The following is an 18227-nucleotide window of genomic DNA, read 5'->3' on the forward strand; positions in this document are numbered from 1 at the left end:
TTCTTCAACACTTACATAAAATATATTTATCTTTAAAATATTTAATGGAGGGGTACCTGGCTGACTCAATCAGTAGAGCATAAAACTCTTGATCTTGGGGTTGTGAGTTTGAGCCCCATGTTGGGTGTAGAGATTACTTAAAACATCTTAAAATATTTCCTGGAAAAACCATGTATACTATTAAAATGATTAATATTAAAAGAAATCTTTGTTAGATACCTAGCATTTACCAAACATCTTGGTAAGTAAATTCCTACAAGATCTAAACTTGAGGCTCATTTACTTCCTCAAATTTTACATTTCAACAGTATTGGACCCAAATATTTGCGTGTCCCTGAACATATGCCCTTTCCAAATATATATGCATATTTCCTCTTTCTGGATTCTCTTCCTTAAAAAAAAACTTTTTTATTTTGAGTTTAGTTGACACAAAATATTACAGTAGTTTCAGGTGTACAACATAACGATTCAACAAGTGTATACATTATGCACCAAAGTGTAGCTACCACCTGTCACCATACGACACTATTATAACATCACTGGCTATATTCCTAAACTGTGCCCCTTAATCCTGTGATTTAGTCATTCCATGATTGAAAACCTATGTCTCCCACTACGCTTCCCTCATTTGCTCATTCCCCCCACCAACCCCCCACCTGCAACCACCAGTTTGTTCTCTGTATTTATAGGTCTGATCTACTTTTTGTTTTTTCATTTGTTGTTTTGTTTCGAGAGTATTTTCTACATATAAGTGCAATCATATGGTACTTGTCTTTCTCAGCCTTAGCATAATACCCTCTAGGTCTATCCATGTTGTCACAAATGGCACAATCTCATCCTTTTTATGGGTGCATAATAGCCCAGTGGAGTGTGCTGTGTGTGTGTGTGTGTGTGTGTGTGTGTGTGTGTGTACACGTGCATGCACACACATATGCCACAATTTTCTCTACCGTTCATCTATTGATAGACACTTAGGTTGCTTCTGTATCTTGGCTATTGTAAATAATGCCCCATTAAACACAGGTGCATATATCTTTTGGAATTAGTGTTTTCTTCTAATTCATACTTCAAACAGCTAGCCCTATGTCATCCTCTTCTCTGTAAAGGTTTCTTTAGTCTCCTAGACACAGTGAATAATTCCATTTTCTATCAAGCTATCAAAAATGGGGTGCTTGGGTGGCTCAGTCGGTTAAACGTCTGACTTTGGCTCAGGTCATGATCACACGGTTCATGGGTTCAAGCCCCACGACCCACTCTGTGCTGACAGCTTGGAGCCTGGAGCATGCTTCAGATTCTGGGTCTCCCTCTCTCTGCCCCTCCCCCACTAACACTTTATGTTTCTCTCTCTCTCTCAAAAATAAATAAACATTAAAAATTTTTTTAACAAGGCAGCAGAATTCAATAAAAATAAATAAAATATTAACAAATCAAAGACATTTAAAAACGGCATAAACTTTGTCAAATTATTTTGGTGTGTCGGGATTAGTTTTGGCCATGTCTGACAGAAAATCCAAAACCAGTGGCTTACAAAAAAAAGCATATCTCTGTCATGTCAAGGAAGCCCAGATGGAGACAGGCTAGTGTAGACACAATGACAACTGAACATATTAGAAACTTTCTATCTTATTGCTTTGCCCATTGTTTGTTTGTTTGTTTCTTTCTTTGTTATTTATTTTGAGAGAGAGAGAGAGAGAGAGAGATTGGGGAAGGGGCAGGAAGAGGGAGAGAGAGAGCATCCCAAGCAGGTTCCACACTGTCCGTGCGGAGCCCGACGCAGGGCTCAATCTCACGAACTGTGAGATCATGACTTGAGCCAAAAGCAAGTGTAGGACGCTTAACTGACTGAGCCAACCAGGCGTCCTTGCTTTGCCTATTCTTAGTTTGTAGTTTCCACTCACTTCCAATTATCATGTCCACATTTTAGCCAGCAAGGAGGACAGGGGGGAAAAAAGAGGGAATGTACCTCTTCCTTTAAGACTATTTTTTGCAAGTTGCACACATTACTGCTGTTTACTTATCTCTAGCCAAGACTTAGTCACATGAGTAAGATGCAAGGGAAATTGGGAGATATTTTTATTCCAGGTATTGATATTCTGGGGAAAACATTAGTGCAAGGGGGGAGGGGAATCAATATTAGGGAACAACTAACAATCACTGCTGTATTTCATTTTCTCTTATCTGTCATAGGTATCTGACATTTTAAATTTGCTATCTACCACCAATATTTCTAACAGTGTGTACACTAAAAATTATGTAATAATTCCTTCTAAATTTTAATTTTTATTTTTTTTAATTTTTTTTCAACGTTTATTTATTTTTGGGACAGAGAGAGACAGAGCGTGAACGGGGGAGGGGCAGAGAGAGAGGGAGACACAGAATCGGAAACAGGCTCCAGGCTCTGAGCCATCAGCATAGAGCCTGACGCGGGGCTCGAACTCACGGACCGCGAGATCGTGACCTGGCTGAAGTCGGACGCTTAACCGACTGCGCCACCCAGGCGCCCCTAAATTTTAATTTTTAAATGAAACATTTCTATTAGTAGGTATTTGTCTCTATAAAATTTAAGGAATATTTATAATAAAATTACCAAGGGAAAAACAGGAATATTAATAAAAAACAGAAAAGGCCATTTCAATTATTTTAAAAGTTGCTTTGTAACATTAAAATATGTAGTAAAATGTGAAGTGAAAAGTAAAATAAAGCCACTGTATTAGTGAAAGTACATATGAACAAAATTGCATGTAAGTGAAATTGCATAAATACTCCCAAAGAAGAGGGAGAATTTGGAAAGATACAAGAAGAAAAAATATATGAGTTATTTTATCTTACTTCCTATAAATGCTGCTTACAGATATTTTTTAATCAAGTAATGGTGATCACACAACAGAACACTAAAGAAGTATGGTGAAGAAAGCAAAAGCAGGTTTAGGCCAAGATGTCACACTAGGTGACTCTGGTAAAGTAACTTCACAGGTGATGTCTATGATGAGGGGTCAAAAGAATCTAATACGTATCAGCCTCTGTGCTATGTTTCCTAAGCATTATGTCACTTAATATTTACAACAGTCCTAGAGATATAAATATTATCTCTGCTTTAGAGAGGAAAAAACTAGATCTTAAGAGTGTGTAATTGTCTCAAGATCACAACAGCTATATAAGTATCAGAGCGCAAACTTAAACAAAGGTTTTTCTGACCTCAGTTCATGTTCTTTACCATTTCGTATATTATCTCCCTTCAAATTCTGTGAACCCTGGTTTTCTCAACTGTGTATAAGGGGAATGTAGCACAATCTGAACCATTCTCAAATCCATTCTGGCCTTTTAAGATGTTGGTATCCTGTAAGGTCTGACTCTCTTTCCCTAAATAAAACCACATCATATCAAAACATCTAATCAACCTCCTCCCAGGAATTTATATGTCAATTAAGTTATAAATATATATAACATAGAAAGTAGAAATTCATTTATTGAAATTTATAGACAAGGAGCTCCTGGGTGGCTCAGTTGGTTACACCTCGGGCTCTTGATTTCGGCTCAGGTCATTATCTCACGGTTCATGAGTTTGAGCCCTGCATCAGGCTCTGCCCAGACCAGTGCACAGCCTGCTTGGGATTCTCTGCCTCCCTCTCTCTCTGCCCCTCCCCTGTGTGCGCGCTCTCTCTCTCTCTCAAAATAAATATTTAAAAAACTTTTTTTTACTTACAGATAAAAAGGACCACCATATTGGGGCACCTGGGTGGCTCAGTCAGTTGAGCATCTGACTCTTGGGTTTCGGCTCAGGTCATGATCTCATGGTTTCGTGGGTTCGAGCCCTATATCGGGCTCTGCGATGGCAGTGCCAAGCCTGTTTGGGATTCTCTCTCTTTCCCTCTCTCTCTGCCCCTCCCCTGCTCACACTCTCTCTGTCTCTCTCAAAATAAATAAATAAGCTTTAAAAAGTTAAAAAGGAAAAAAAAAAAGGACCACAATATGTAAGATAAATTCGGATGTTTGGGGTATATCCCTGATCTTTACAGCTGATTTTATGCACCTTTATCTAAATGTCAAGAAGACATATATAAAGTTAAGAGGGAGGAAAGTTAATGAACATTATATTTACATTTTGCATAGTAATCCTTTTAAATGTAACAGATTTTAGAGGTGAAGACACTGAGGCACAAGTAGGCTGATTTACTGAAGGTCACATACCTAGTATACAGTTGCATCAGTACTTGAACTCCTTCTAGTTCTAAAATCTACATTCTTTCCCATCCACCCTGCTTCCTGTGGTTCAATTTTGGATATCCATGCATTAATATACTTATTTCTATTTTAATATAGGAAAACTAAAGATACGATTTAACTTAGCTCTTTCTTAGACATTTTTGATTACCGGCAAACATTTGCTGAATACTCATTTAGTGAGCACAGCTGGAATAAATGTATTAAAATATGTAAAATACAAGAGAATATATATCATCAGTAACATAGGAATAAAAAATTAAGCATTACCAAACTACTAAGGAGAAAGAATCACTTTCAATTAGGATGATTAGGGAAGGCCTCGAACACATGATTACATGTGGACAGGGCATTAGAAGAGAAGTCTGATCATCAGAAAAATTAAAAGCCTGAAAGGAATATTCTAGGGAGGGGCACCTGGCTGGCTCAGTTGGTAGAGCATGCAACTCCTGATCTCAGGGTTGTGAGTTTAAGCCTCACGCTGGGTGTAGCGATTACTTAAAAATAAAATAAAAAAAACAAAAGGAATATTCTGGGGAAAAGGAAGTATGGAACCAAAATGAATATTCAACATGGAGTAGAGTCCACACAGGGTAGAGTGTAGGATTCTTCTTCTTGAATAATAGGATATTTGGCTGGGAAATATGCTAGAGCCAAATTGAGGAGGGAGCTTAAATACCAAGTTAGAATATCTAGAGTTGATCTTGTAGGAAAAGGGAAGTCACTGAACATCTTCAAGCAGAGAAATGAAAGAGAGCAGTGTTTTAGTAAGATTAAACTGAGATGTATAGGCTTCAAGGGAATTGATGATGGCCAGGAAGATGGGAGATTAGATTTGGACATTTCTGTGAATTACAAGATGGGAAAAACAGAAATTCTCTGGGAAAAAAAGTATAAAAGATGTATACTATATAATATATAAAAACTCATTACAGCTTCAACTCTGAAACAATCTGTAATATACCCCTCCCTAAACACAATATTCTATTCTTTTAGCTATTACTTTATCATCTGATTTCATCAGATTATCTACTTCTGACTAGTCCCTTACCCTCTCCATTTTCTTTGAACACATCAGCCCTTCCCCGGCCTCACTTTATTTCTACCCCCATGGTCAATACTTGAATTACTCTGTCCATAGTCCCCTAAGCCTGAATCAGTGTTGAAATCTACCCTCTTTTCTTGACTCAAGGGGCTGGAGAAGGCCTCAAAGTCCTGATATTATTACAAAGTAAGGGTTCCTCTTATTAGTCACTTATGAACATCTCACATGAATACTTCTTAGTCTTTAACTTATTTAATATTTGATAATATTGGATAGTACCTCTTTTCCTGAAATTCTTGAATTTAGAACAGCTGCAATTACATAATCTCTTAATATTACCCTAAAAATGTACAGTAAAAGTCAGCATTTTCAAATTGAAAACCTTTTTCATCTGATTCTAATGTTAATCTCCTTGATTGTAAAGTACTAGATATAAACAGAAGGTTACTACAGAAATATGTTAATATCTTGTTGTAAACTATTCAGTTAGGATAATAAAGTTCTGATTAAGAAAAAACAAACAAGGAAAGAGCTACAAATCAGAGATAGCTAACTTGATCCCCTAGGAAAATAAATGAACATTCCATAAACATCTGAACATCTGTATACTCGATGATGATAAAGTCTTTAAAAATACAATAAAATTCTCCCTGGCCTCTGAAAAATGTTAACCTTAAAAAATAAACCAGTTTTCAAAATAAGTGCTAAAACATAAACACAAAGATTACACATGAATTTACATTTCTGATAATTATTGCTTCTATAATTAGTGAACAATTAGAACAGGATTAAAGAAGCAGACTGTATAAATGATTTACTCTAAATTTATTTCTCTGTCATTTAAAAGAATTTTTCAAAAACACTATAAAATCTCATTACTGTAATTCAGATTTTACTATTTAGAATTTTACAATAATGTGGATCATGGCCTTGGATAAAGTTTTTTCATTAAGAAACATATTTCCTTATATATAGTAGAAATTAACAGTTTAAAATTAAAGAGGAAAAGTGTCAGTTACTTATGAGATCTGTTTTCAACAACTCTCCATATTTGGAAGACTCTCTATAAATCATTCAAATATCAATGAAAAATTTAAGCAAGACTAAGAATCCTTTCAAGGCTGTTTTCACAGTCTTGTGATTACAGTCTCAAGTAACTTTATTTTTGTAATTTTTTTCCTAATGTGGAGTCACCTTAAATGTTCTGCTACTTTTTAGTAAAAAAAAATGTTAAAAGATGATGTTCAGATTATGATTCACATTGAAATACATTAATATAATTAGGTACATAATTTCAGGTATAAATTAAAAGTAGTTTTCATTTTAAATGTTTTAAAATCATTTAAAGCAATATTTTAAAAGTATTTAAATAACTACAAGCATGAGATGTGGTTCATTGATAATGTAAACATTCAATTGACTGTTGAATGAAAGAATAATAATTTAAAATTATAAATAATTTCCAACTCAAGTGTTATTCTGGAGAAAACAAAACATCCTTAAAAGCTTAATTATTGTTTTACTCTTACTGTGATCAATGTGGTCAATCTTGTGACATCACTGTTGAGAAATCTGCAATAGGAAAACAGAAATGGCATTCAGCTGAATCATATTTGAGTAAGTAATTTCAGAAACTAAAATGTTAGTTTAGTATTTTTGTCTTCCTTGATGCCATAAGTCATATTTAAATTAATCTAAAGTTGTCAGGGAAAGTACAATTGGCATGGCACAAATAAAGCATGAAGCATTTGCGGTTTTTTTATAGGTCATTATTTATTATAGCATGGTAAATTACGTTCTGTTTATAATCAGCAACACCCCAGGGTTACCATAATGTAACATATTAGTAATACCCTATAGGACATTTGGGTTAGTTTTATTTGTTTTCAAATATTTACTAAGAAGAGAATCACAGTGTGTTAAATATACTACAAGCAAAAGAGTGGTACTGTTTATAGATAACTTTTTCTCTATGATCAGATTAGCAGTTCATTTTATGGCTAGAATGTGATCAATTTATTATCAATTAATAGGAGAAAGAGCTTTATGCTCATCCTTATGAAGAGTGACAAAACTAGTAAAGACTGAAAATATCATTGGGAAAGAACTATACACTATAAATCCCAAGGAAGTTACAAGTGAAACTATTTCCTGAACTGTAGATAGCTTAGAGTTCTTATCTCTGTAAAATTAAAGCTTTTAGAAATTTCTCAGTTAGTAAGGCATGGTTTCAGGTAAGCTTTTAGTTTTTTTTTAATGTTTGTTTATTTTTGAGAGAGACAGAGAGAGAGAAAGAGCAGGGGAGGGGCAGAGAGAGAAGGAGACACAGCATCCAAACCAGGCTCCAGGCTCTGAGCTGTCAGCACAGAGCCTGACACGGGGCTTGAACTCACAAAATGTGACATCATGACCTGAGCCAAAGTTGGACGCTTAATTGACAGAGACACCCAGGTGCCCCAGGCAAGCTTTTAAATGTTTCATGCTAAAAAATAACACAATGTTATGGTGTTCTAATATTCGTAACGGGCCTTCATATAATATTTCATCAGATCCTCATAACAATTCCTTCAAAGTAGTGGGAAAGAGATATTTTTTATTATACACTCATGGAAAATAGATGGTAGACAGTATACATGATTTGTCCAAGCACACAGAACTGAGTTTCCCTTGGTTCCTTTTTTATCTCACACCTTTCATCCATTCCATTCTGCCAACAAACACATTACCCTCTGTATCCAAAGACCTGCCTTCAAGGAGCTACTTCCTAGCATTATGCTCTCAACTTAAATCAATATAAAAAGCAGTCTTATGGGGAGCCTGGCTGGCTCAGTCAGTAGAGCAACTGACTCTTAATCTCAGGGTCCTGAGTCCAAGCCCCACTTTAAACAAACAAACAAAACCAAAAACAAGCCAGTCTTGTGATGATAATGTGTCAACACAAAAAGTCTTATGAAAGAAGCAATTATACTTTCCATAAAACTCTGTAATTCAAAAAGGTATTAAAGTTTTTTTAAAGTTACATTCAAACAATATTTGTGATTGAATAAAAGATAAATGTTCCATTTTATTTTTTATTTCTTGGGGGAAAAAATACAAGGTAATTAAGACTATCTATAAACAACTAGTGAGGGCGCCTGGGTGGCTCAGTCTGTTGAGCATCCCACCTCAGCTCAGGTCATAATCTCATGGTTGGTTCAAGCTCCACATCAGGCTCTGAGCTAACAGCTCAGAGCTAGAGCCTACTTTGAATTCTGTGTCCCCCCTCTCTTTCTGTCCCTCCCCAACTTGTACTCTATCTCTATCTCTCTCTCTCTCAAACATAAATAAACATTAAAAAAATTGTCTTGGGCGCCTGGGTGGCGCAGTCGGTTAAGCGTCCGACTTCAGCCAGGTCACGATCTCACAGTCCGTGAGTTCGAGCCCCGCATCAGGCTCTGGGCTGATGGCTCAGAGCCTGGAGCCTGTTTCCGATTCTGTGTCTCCCTCTCTCTCTGTCCCTCCCCCGTTCACGCTCTGTCTCTCTCTGTCCCAAAAATAAATAAACGTTGAAAAATAAAAAAAAAATTTTTTTTAAATCATCTTGAAACTAGGAAATATATTCAATGCATATTCATATATAAAAAGTAATATTAAATTTTATGAAAACATAAGTCAACTAATATATTGGTTATGTGCTTTTTCTCCACAAGTCACCATTCCAGTAAATATGCAGAGAAAATCTCAACCAAATTTACCCCCAGAAAACACCTGCCAGTGTTAAACTGTGGGATAAGTCAAGATATACAATTATATAAACATTTTTCAAGTAATTAGCATATAACTGTCTTTATTTTTCCTCTTCTTCTGCCCCAAAACACAGTCTTTCTTTATATAATTGATTTTAACACACTCAAGTCGTAACCTTCACCTGACAGCACCACAAAAGTCTCAACATACACAAAGTAAGGACTCCTATCCCCACCCAGCGTATTGAAAAGATTCAAAGGAATATATGGATACAATACCTACTTTTTCTCCCTTCACTCAAACTGAAGATAGGAATATATGCTGCTTAACTCTAAAATTCACTTAAACAATAGTCATTAAATATTTAATGTTTTTGCTGTGTTCTATGCTCTTTTCAAGGTGTGGTTATACAATAAAAAATATTTCTTTTTTTTTAACATTTATTCATTTTTGAGAGTGAGAGAGACAGAGCATGAGTGGGGGAGGGGCAGAGAGAGAGGGAGACACAGAATCCAAAGCAGGCTCCAGACTCCGAATTGCCAGCACAGGACCCGACGCGTGGCTCGAACTCACAGACTGCGAGATCATGACCTGAGCTGAAGTCGGACGCTTAACCGACTGAGCCCCCCAGGTGCCCCTAAAATATTATTTCTAAAATTTACGTAAGAAAAATAATTTCACATGGGGAGCCTGAGTGGCTCACTTGGTTCAGCATCTGACTCTTGATTTCAGCTCAGGTCATGATCGCAGGGTTGTGAGACTGAGCCCCACATCTTCCCTTCTCCCTCTGACCCTCCCCTGTGTGCACACATGCGCTCTCTCTCAAAAAAAAAAAAAAAAAAAGAAAAAAAAAAGAAAAAAAGAAAAGAAAAGGAAAGGAAAGAAAAAGAAAAAACAAGAGAAGAAAAATAATCTCACAAGTCATATGCTACTTGTAGGCCATTTCAGTTTTGGCAGTCTTAGACTGCACACATGGAAAGCCTGCTTCTATCATTCTCTTTCTAAAGATTCACAACTACATCTTTTGGCATGTATTTTTAAGGTTTACCAAAACTTTTTTAAAAATCTAAACATGTTTCTACCATCATCTAGCTATTTCAAATCCTGACCATTATTTTTTTAATTAGGGAAATTATTTGATAAGTAAAAAAAAAAAAAATCCACAGGCTTTGATAATAATACCTTTTTTTAGAAGGTAAGGACAAAATACTTGTAAATACGAGGAAACTACTAAGGAAACTGGTAAAAATGTCATCACCACCAATGGAATACTTTATCCAGTGCTGTGCAATGGGACTTTCTGCAATGATGGGAATGTTCAGTATCTGTGCTGTCCAATACCTAGCCACAGCCAAATGTGACTATTGAGCACTTGTAATATTGTTACTATGACTAAGCAACTTTTAAATTTTAATTAATTTTAATTATTTTTAATTTAGGTTTAAATAACCACTGGTAGATAGCAGCTACCATATTAGAGCACCATATCAAGACTGAACTGTAAGTGATTCTTCTAAATATTTGAAAATGTTTTTCTCTAGTTTTTAGAAATGGAAAAAGGGGAGCCTGGGTGGCTCAGTCGGATGAGCTTCTGACTTCGGCTCAGGTCATGATCTCATGGTTCATAAGTTCGGGCTCTGTGCTGACAGCTCAGAGCCTGGAGTCTGCTTCAGGTTCTGTGTCTCCCTCTCTCTCTGCCCCTCCCCTGCTCACGCTCTGTCTCTCCCTCTCTCTCAAAAATAAATACACATAAAAAAATTAAAAAAAATAAAAAGAAATGGAAAAAAAAAAACCCTCAACTGTGTTGTATAGGGTATGTTCATTTCAGAAAAATTGCTCCAAATTTGGAGAGGAACTACTTTATCTCTGAGTAACTTTCAAGTTTATGCTTAGTGGGGGGAAAAAAGAAAAGATTTATTTTACCATCCTTAATGTATCATAGGGCTTATACAAGGAAACAGTCTTGGGTTTTGGAGAACTGTATTCTAAACATTTTCAGATTGCACTGATATTGCCTGCTATTTAAAAGTTTCAATTTACTTTACTTTGTTCAGCTGGGTAGAACATGTACTATTATAACTAAAACCTCAACAGAAGATAGGGAAAAAAAGAAATTTATTTTATTAACAACTTTGATAGTCTTGATCCTTACAAACCTCTTTTGCTATCAACTGTTTTCATTTATTATTTTAATAAAAACAATGAGCAAGCCTTAATAGCAAGACAAAAGTTTTAACTAAGCATGTAGGGGCACCTGAGTGGCTCAGTTAGTTAAGAGTCCAACTCTTGATTTTGGCTCAGGTCACAATCTCAGTTTGTGAGTTCGAGCCCTGCATCGGGCTCTGAGCTGACAATGTAGAGCCTGCTTGGGATACTCTCTCTTCCTCTCTCTTGCCCTTCCCCAACTCAAATACTCACTCTCTCTCTCTCTCTCTCTCTCTCTCTCTCTCTCTCTCTCAAAAATAAATAAACATACTTTTAAAAAAAGTTTTTACTGAGCATGTAATATAATGTATATGAAAAAAGCCTGCTATCTAGTCTAAAGTGAGTACAGAAATAGAAGACATTAGGGGTACCTGGGTGGCTCAGTCGACTAAGCATTTGACTCTTTGTTTCGGCTCAGGTCATGATCTCACAGTTCATGAGTTCAAGCACCTCATCAGGCTCTATACTGACAGTTTGGAGCCTACTTGGAATTCTCTCTCTCCCCCTCTCTCTGCCCACCCTGTCTCTGTCTCTCTCAAAATAAATTAAAAAATAAAGTTAAAAAAAATAGACATTATATAACATTAATATAAACTTCGTTAAGCAGCTTTCTCAAGTTGGATAGGCACTGATCAATTTAGATATTTACATTTACTTTACAAGCAAATAAAGTGATAGAAATAATTTCCTGATCTGTACAAACACTGGTATCCGGGCTAAAAGTTGTTTTCCTGATTTCTAAATCCAAGGTAGAAAAAGAAAGGAAAACAGGCAGCGTGAATAAATATGGATTCCAATCCCAAGCAGTATTTTTGATGCATCGTACTCACTGAATGCCTCCTGTCCTCGGTTTCAACTGCATCTAAGCAGGGCATGCAGTAAAATACCTGATGTGCTTCTTTCCTTGCTGTTCACAGCGAATATGAAGGCAGTAGCTGTAATTATTCTGCAACTGCACATTAATGCATGCTAAAATACACTGGAATTAGTAAAAATGATGGAACTTCCTATCCTTAAAACTGACAACTGACAGACTCCCTGAAATAGTGTTCACACAACTTACAGAACTGAAAGAAAGAGTCCTACAGATTCACCAATTCAAAGTCATCAGTTTTTATTTTGACTTGTAATTCTTTTAATTAGTTTGGAAGAGAGACAGAGCATGAGTGGGGGAGGAGCAGAGAGAGAGGGAGACACAGAAATCCAAGCAGTCTCCAGGTTCTGAGCTGTCAACACAGAGCCTGATGCAGGGCTCAAACTCATGAACCGCGTTAATCATGACCTGATCCAAAGTCAGATGCTTAACCGACTGAGCCACCCAGATGCCCCGAATGTTTATAATTTTTTGATCAATAAAAGCAAGATTATTAATGCCTAGGTTCTATATCCTGGCACTGTTTGGCTTTGGAGATCTCATCAGGCTTTCTGGTAGGTTAAGTAGACCTCTAATTCAATACCTGCTGTTGATTATTTCAATCCCTGCTGTTAGAAAGAACCAGAAGGCCCCTATCTACACCAGAGAAACTCAGAAAGTTAGAAAGTGATGAAGGCTAGGAATAAAGCAAATTACAGTTTTTCAGTTTAAAACCTCTCACTTTGTCATATACAATGTACAGCCGAAGTGAGATTTCCCTTAAGAGAGCTTCCTTAAATGCTAAACAAAACAAAAAGCAAAAACAAAAAAGCATATGTAATCTTTTAAAGCCTTAAAAATGAATTACCAGGATTCTCTCCAAGTCACTACTCTCTTCAATTAAACAACTCATTGTCAGTACTACTACTTGAGATAAAACCAAATAAAACAAAGGTCATTTAAAAAGCACTTCTTGTATGGTCAATGATTTCACATTTCTTATAAAACAAATTTACATTTCCATAAGTTACTAAAATGTATCAATAATTTCACCTTCCTTACTGCAAAACACACACACACACACAGACACACACACACAGACACACACAAAGCCCTATCACCCCCTCAAAACGAATTACTTTATTTGAAATGTTTGTCCTTATTGTTATGTATGATTGAAACTTCTCTAGAAAAGTTTTAATTCAGTCAACTCACAAAATTTTTAAACAACTAACATAAGCCCGATTACATGAAGTTTCCCTACAGCTCAGATGGTAACTTCGTAATTCTGTTGATAATAAAAACCAGGCAAATGAAGCACAACCGGCTGTTAGACTTGGTGAAATCTTTTAAAAATGTAAGTATACGTAAGCTGCATGGTTTCCCCAACTTTACCACCCCACTCTTTCAACACTAATTAGCACTTCTCAAAATCTTTACTCACTGGTTCATAGGTTTCTGCTTTAGAGCCATAAATGGTCACCCAGCAGAGGAACAAAGCGGTAGACTGCTAGTCGGTATTGAAACATTCTTGAGGTTAGTATATACACAATATCCAAAAATGAACTAATCACTTGGGGGAAGTAACATAAAGAAGAGCTTCATTTGAGAAAAATTATATGCTGTTTTGGCTGTACTTTTATATCTCTAAATTCTTTAGGAAATTCAACTCAAATTGTAGCAACACAAAGAGACAAAGCTTTTAGGAATTACTATTAACTAAAACATGTTATCTGAATATAATTATGGGGAAATTTTACTTTTTTTAATGTTTTTTATTTATTTTTGAGACAGAGAGTGACAGAGCATGAGCAGGGGAGGGGCAGAGAGAGAGGGAGACACAGAATCTGAAGCAGGCTCCAGGCTCCGAGCTGTCAGCACAGAGTCCAACGCGGGGCTCAAACTCAGGGACTGTGAGATCATGACTTGAGCCGAAGTCAGACGCCCAACCGACTGAGCCACCCAGGCGCCCCGGGGAGATTTTACTTTTTATCAGAATCAGAGTGCATCTTAGTCCTCTCAACAAATGCCAATCGAAAATTTGCCACTTACAAGATTGCCTTTAAAAAAAGCAACACAGAAACATTTCACTTGAACAAGCCAATAATTAAGACAAACACCTAAGTTCACAGCTTTTTTTAAGGGTTTCATGTTCCATAGCTAAAAGACTGAAATGAAACTATTCCCATCCAAACCTTCAAATATCCAATTCAGACTATGAAGACTGGTGAGGCAGTTAGCAATGTAACAAGTTAAAAAAAATAAGTTTGGGGTGCCCAGGTGGCTGAGTCAGTTAAGCATCTGACTTGATTTCGGCTCAGGTTCTGGTTTCATGGTTCGTGAGTTTGGGCCCCACATCAGGTTCTGCATTGACTATGCGAAGCCTGCTTGGGATTCTCTCTCGGTCCCTCACTCTCTGCCCGCCCCCCCCCCCCCCCCCCGCCCCACCGCCCCATACTCTCTCTCTCAAAATAAATAAACTTAAAAAAAAAATTAGATCCAATAACTAAACATGCTATCACTAATAACAAAAACTAGGTTTCAGATAGCATATATTTTCCTCTTTCTGTTAAAACTTTGCCATGAATGTTAAGGGAGTTTAATTATTACTGCTATTTTTTCTTAGAAACCTTGAATAATTTGATCATTAACAAGAAATCTGGTCTGCTGCTTTCAACAATACATTACATAACCTTCATCTTCATTTACAATTTTGGCATATATTTATTATATACCTTGGGCAATCTCACAACTTTAGTTTGCCATAGCATAATTATCTACTTTACACCAAGGTTGTGAAGTTTAGTTAATTATCTTTTAAAATTTTTAGACATACACAGATGAAAGACATGGATAAGGCACTGATATATCTAACTGCATGTACTTAATGAAAAAATGCAACTTACAAACATTTAACAGCCACAGTCTGAATGAATCTTAAAGACACTATGCTAAATGAAATAAGGCAATGCTTGTTGACTTATTTTAAGGGTTGTGTCCATCCCCTGTCCCCTAATTCATTTGTTGAAATCTAACCCCCAATGTGATGGCATTTGAAGGTGGGGATTTTGGGAGGGGGGGTGGTGGTGATTGGGTCATGAGAGCAGAACCCTCCTGAATGGAATTAGTGCCCTTATAGAAGAGAACCCATAGAACTTCCTTGTTCCTTCCACCATGTGAAATTATAGAAAAAGATACCCATCTATGAACCAGGAAGCAGGCCCTAACCACATACTGAAGCTGTCCACACCTTGATCTTGGGACTTCTCAGCCTCCAAAATTGTGAGAAACAAATTTCTCTTGTTTATAAGCCACCCAGTCTATAGTGCTTTGTTACAGTAATCCAAACAGGACTAAGACAGCCAATCACAACAAGACAATATATGAGAGGTACACTGAATAGTCAAATTCATAAAACAGAAAGTAGAATGGTGATTTGCCAGGGGCTAGGGGAGGGGCAAATGGGAAGTTATTGTTTAATGGGTACACAGTTTTAATTTTGGAAGATGAATGATGTATGGTGGTGATGATTGCACAACAATGTAAATGTACTTAAAGCCACTGAACTGTATATTTAAAAGTAGTTAAAACATTAAATTTAATGTTATGTATATTTTGCCACAATAATAAAAAATTAACAAGTGGAAATCTTATATAAATCACAAACCAATCTTAAAATTTTTCTTTCACTAATACACACATTAAAACATTAATCAAATCAAGCAATTCACTTGTTCATTAACTATTGAGTGTTTTCTCTGTGCTGGAAATATGGCAGTGAAAAATACAAAATCTCTGTCTTCACAGAACTTATGCAGAAATAGTAAAGGCCTACAAAACAACAAAAAAGACAAATTTTATCCTTTCTCATAGTGACAAGTACTACAATGGAGGGTAAAGAGATGGAGTGGTGGCAAGGAAGGCCTCTCAGAGATTACTGCCCAGACACCAGAATGCAGTAAGAAGAAACACTTCAGGTAGAGACAATAGCAAGTGCAAGGGTCCTAAAGTGGAAAGGCTTAGGTGTTTTAAAAAAATGAGGGGCGCCTGGGTGGCTCAGTCGGTTGGGAGGCCGACTTCGGCTCAGGTCATGATCTTGCGGTCTGTGAGTTCGAGCCCCGCGTCGGGCTCCTTGCTGACTGCTTGGAGCCTGGAGCCTGCTTCAAATTCTGTGTCTCCCTCTCTCTCTGCCCCTTCCCCATTTGCACTCTGTCTCTCTCTGTCTTTCAAAAATGAATAAATGTTAAAAAAAAAATTTAAAAAAAAAATGACAAGAAGGCACAGTGCTGGTGCACAGTAAGTTACAAGTCAGTGGTAAGAGAGTTAGGCACAGATCACAGAGGGCCAGAAAAGCAACAGCAATAGTTTGAATATTATTTCAGGTGTTCTGAAAGCCACATGGGATGCTTTCACTAAGGGAGTGATCTGATTAAAACAAGCAAAGACACCTTAATTACTCTATACAGAATAATCTTGGAGATAGGAGAGGAAGAGATTAATCAAAACATAGAGATCAATTTAGAGAACAACTGTAGCAATTCAGGTGGAAATGAGATGACAATCATGGTAGCCATGTCAATGGTAGAAGTGGTTGGATATTTGTCACTGATGGACTAAGAAAAAAAGCATCATAACAGTCAAGGATGACTCCAAGGTTTTGGTCAGATCAATTGGGTGAACAATGCTGCCAAACACTGAGGAGGAGTACACTAGGATAGGAATAGGTTTGGTGGTGTTGTTAGTGACAGTATTAAGAAACCAAGAATTTGGTTTTGGCAAAGTTAAGTACGCAAGTGAAAAGTTTCAGGAGAGACGACACAATGAACTGTGACAAATGGTGCTGGACAACACTTAATCTGAGGGCTGACAAATGACCATGGGATTTAGTGAGGTAAATTCATTGGTGCCCATGACAAGACTGCTGTCAGTCGAATGATGAAGACAAAAGCATAAATAAAACAAGTAAAGCAAAGAAAGTGTGATGAGGCCATGCAAGTGGCATATACGGACAACTCTGAAGGAGTTTTGCTATAAAGGACTCTACAGAAATAGTACTGTAGCTAAAGAGGGATGTGGGATCTTGAAATGCTTTTGTATTAAAATGAGGGAACAGTACAGCATGTATATATGCTGATGAGATGAGAAAAAAAAATGAATGATGATAGGGAAAATTACAGAAGCAAAATCAATGATTACTAAGCATCAAATAAATGCATAAATCTGTCCTTTGCCGCTAGAAATGCAAAGATAATAAATATACAACATGTAACTAATCTAAGGATTATATGGAAACTATATTGAAAATCAGAGGGGAATATAGTATATACATAATTAAATTAAAAATCCCTTAGAAACAGTATTATTTTATAATAGAGGCTGTCATGCTAAAAAGATTATGCAAAGCAATGTTGATCATTTTATGATGTGACAGCAATGTCCTTCTAAGCTATACACATGCAGCTGCACAGTATAAAAATAATGCCATACACAGCTTTTATTTGATTATGCACAGTGGGGCTTAAATAGGATCAACATTAGATAAAGAGTAAAGCCAGCAATTTTTAAAAACATCTCCATTGTACTTTCCCTTTTTCCTTCTCTGTATTGACCCATTTCCACTTTTGGACTTCCAGCACCCTCTTCTGTAACTCACCACTCTACTCAAAACAGAAAGCAATACTCATATCAATCATTGACACAAATCTCCATCATTTCCAGAGTTCCCCTCTCTCTGCTCATTAATTATTTTCTGCAATGTTCCCTTGCCTCCTTAAAAAAGTTAAGAATTAGATAGTTGTAACAGGTGATGGGGATGAAAGCATGCACTGGCTGTGATGAGCACCTGCTGTTGTACAGAAGTGCTGAATCACTATCTAGCACACCTGAAACTAATGTTACACTGCATGTTAACTGGAATTTATTTTTTTTAAATTTTTTTCCAACGTTTTTATTTATTTTTGGGACAGAGAGAGACAGAGCATGAACGGGGGAGGGGCAGAGAGAGAGGGAGACACAGAATCGGAAACAGGCTCCAGGCTCTGAGCCATCAGCCCAGAGCCTGACGCGGGGCTCGAACTCACGGACCGCGAGATCGTGACCTGGCTGAAGCCGGACGCTTAACCGACTGCGCCACCCAGGCGCCCCTAACTGGAATTTAAATAAAAACTTAAAATAAAA

General features: G+C 36.8%; 1 protein-coding gene across 3 annotated transcripts in view; it reads right to left on the reverse strand.

The window, feature by feature from the left end:
- Positions 1–18227, reverse strand: part of BAZ2B (bromodomain adjacent to zinc finger domain 2B) — a 438023-nt gene that overhangs the window by 232956 nt on the left and 186840 nt on the right. For 2 of the 3 annotated variants that reach the window (XM_040476370.1, XM_040476371.1), the window contains exon 4: positions 6796–6838. The exons of the other annotated variant lie outside the window; for it this stretch is intronic. The gene's annotated coding sequence lies outside the window, so the exon portion shown is untranslated. The remainder of the gene's footprint in view (positions 1–6795; positions 6839–18227) is intronic. 3 annotated transcript variants of the gene reach the window in all.

Source organism: Herpailurus yagouaroundi, unplaced genomic scaffold (genome assembly GCF_014898765.1).
Source record: "Herpailurus yagouaroundi ecotype Mexico unplaced genomic scaffold, PumYag 140, whole genome shotgun sequence".
NCBI lineage: Eukaryota > Metazoa > Chordata > Mammalia > Carnivora > Felidae > Herpailurus > Herpailurus yagouaroundi.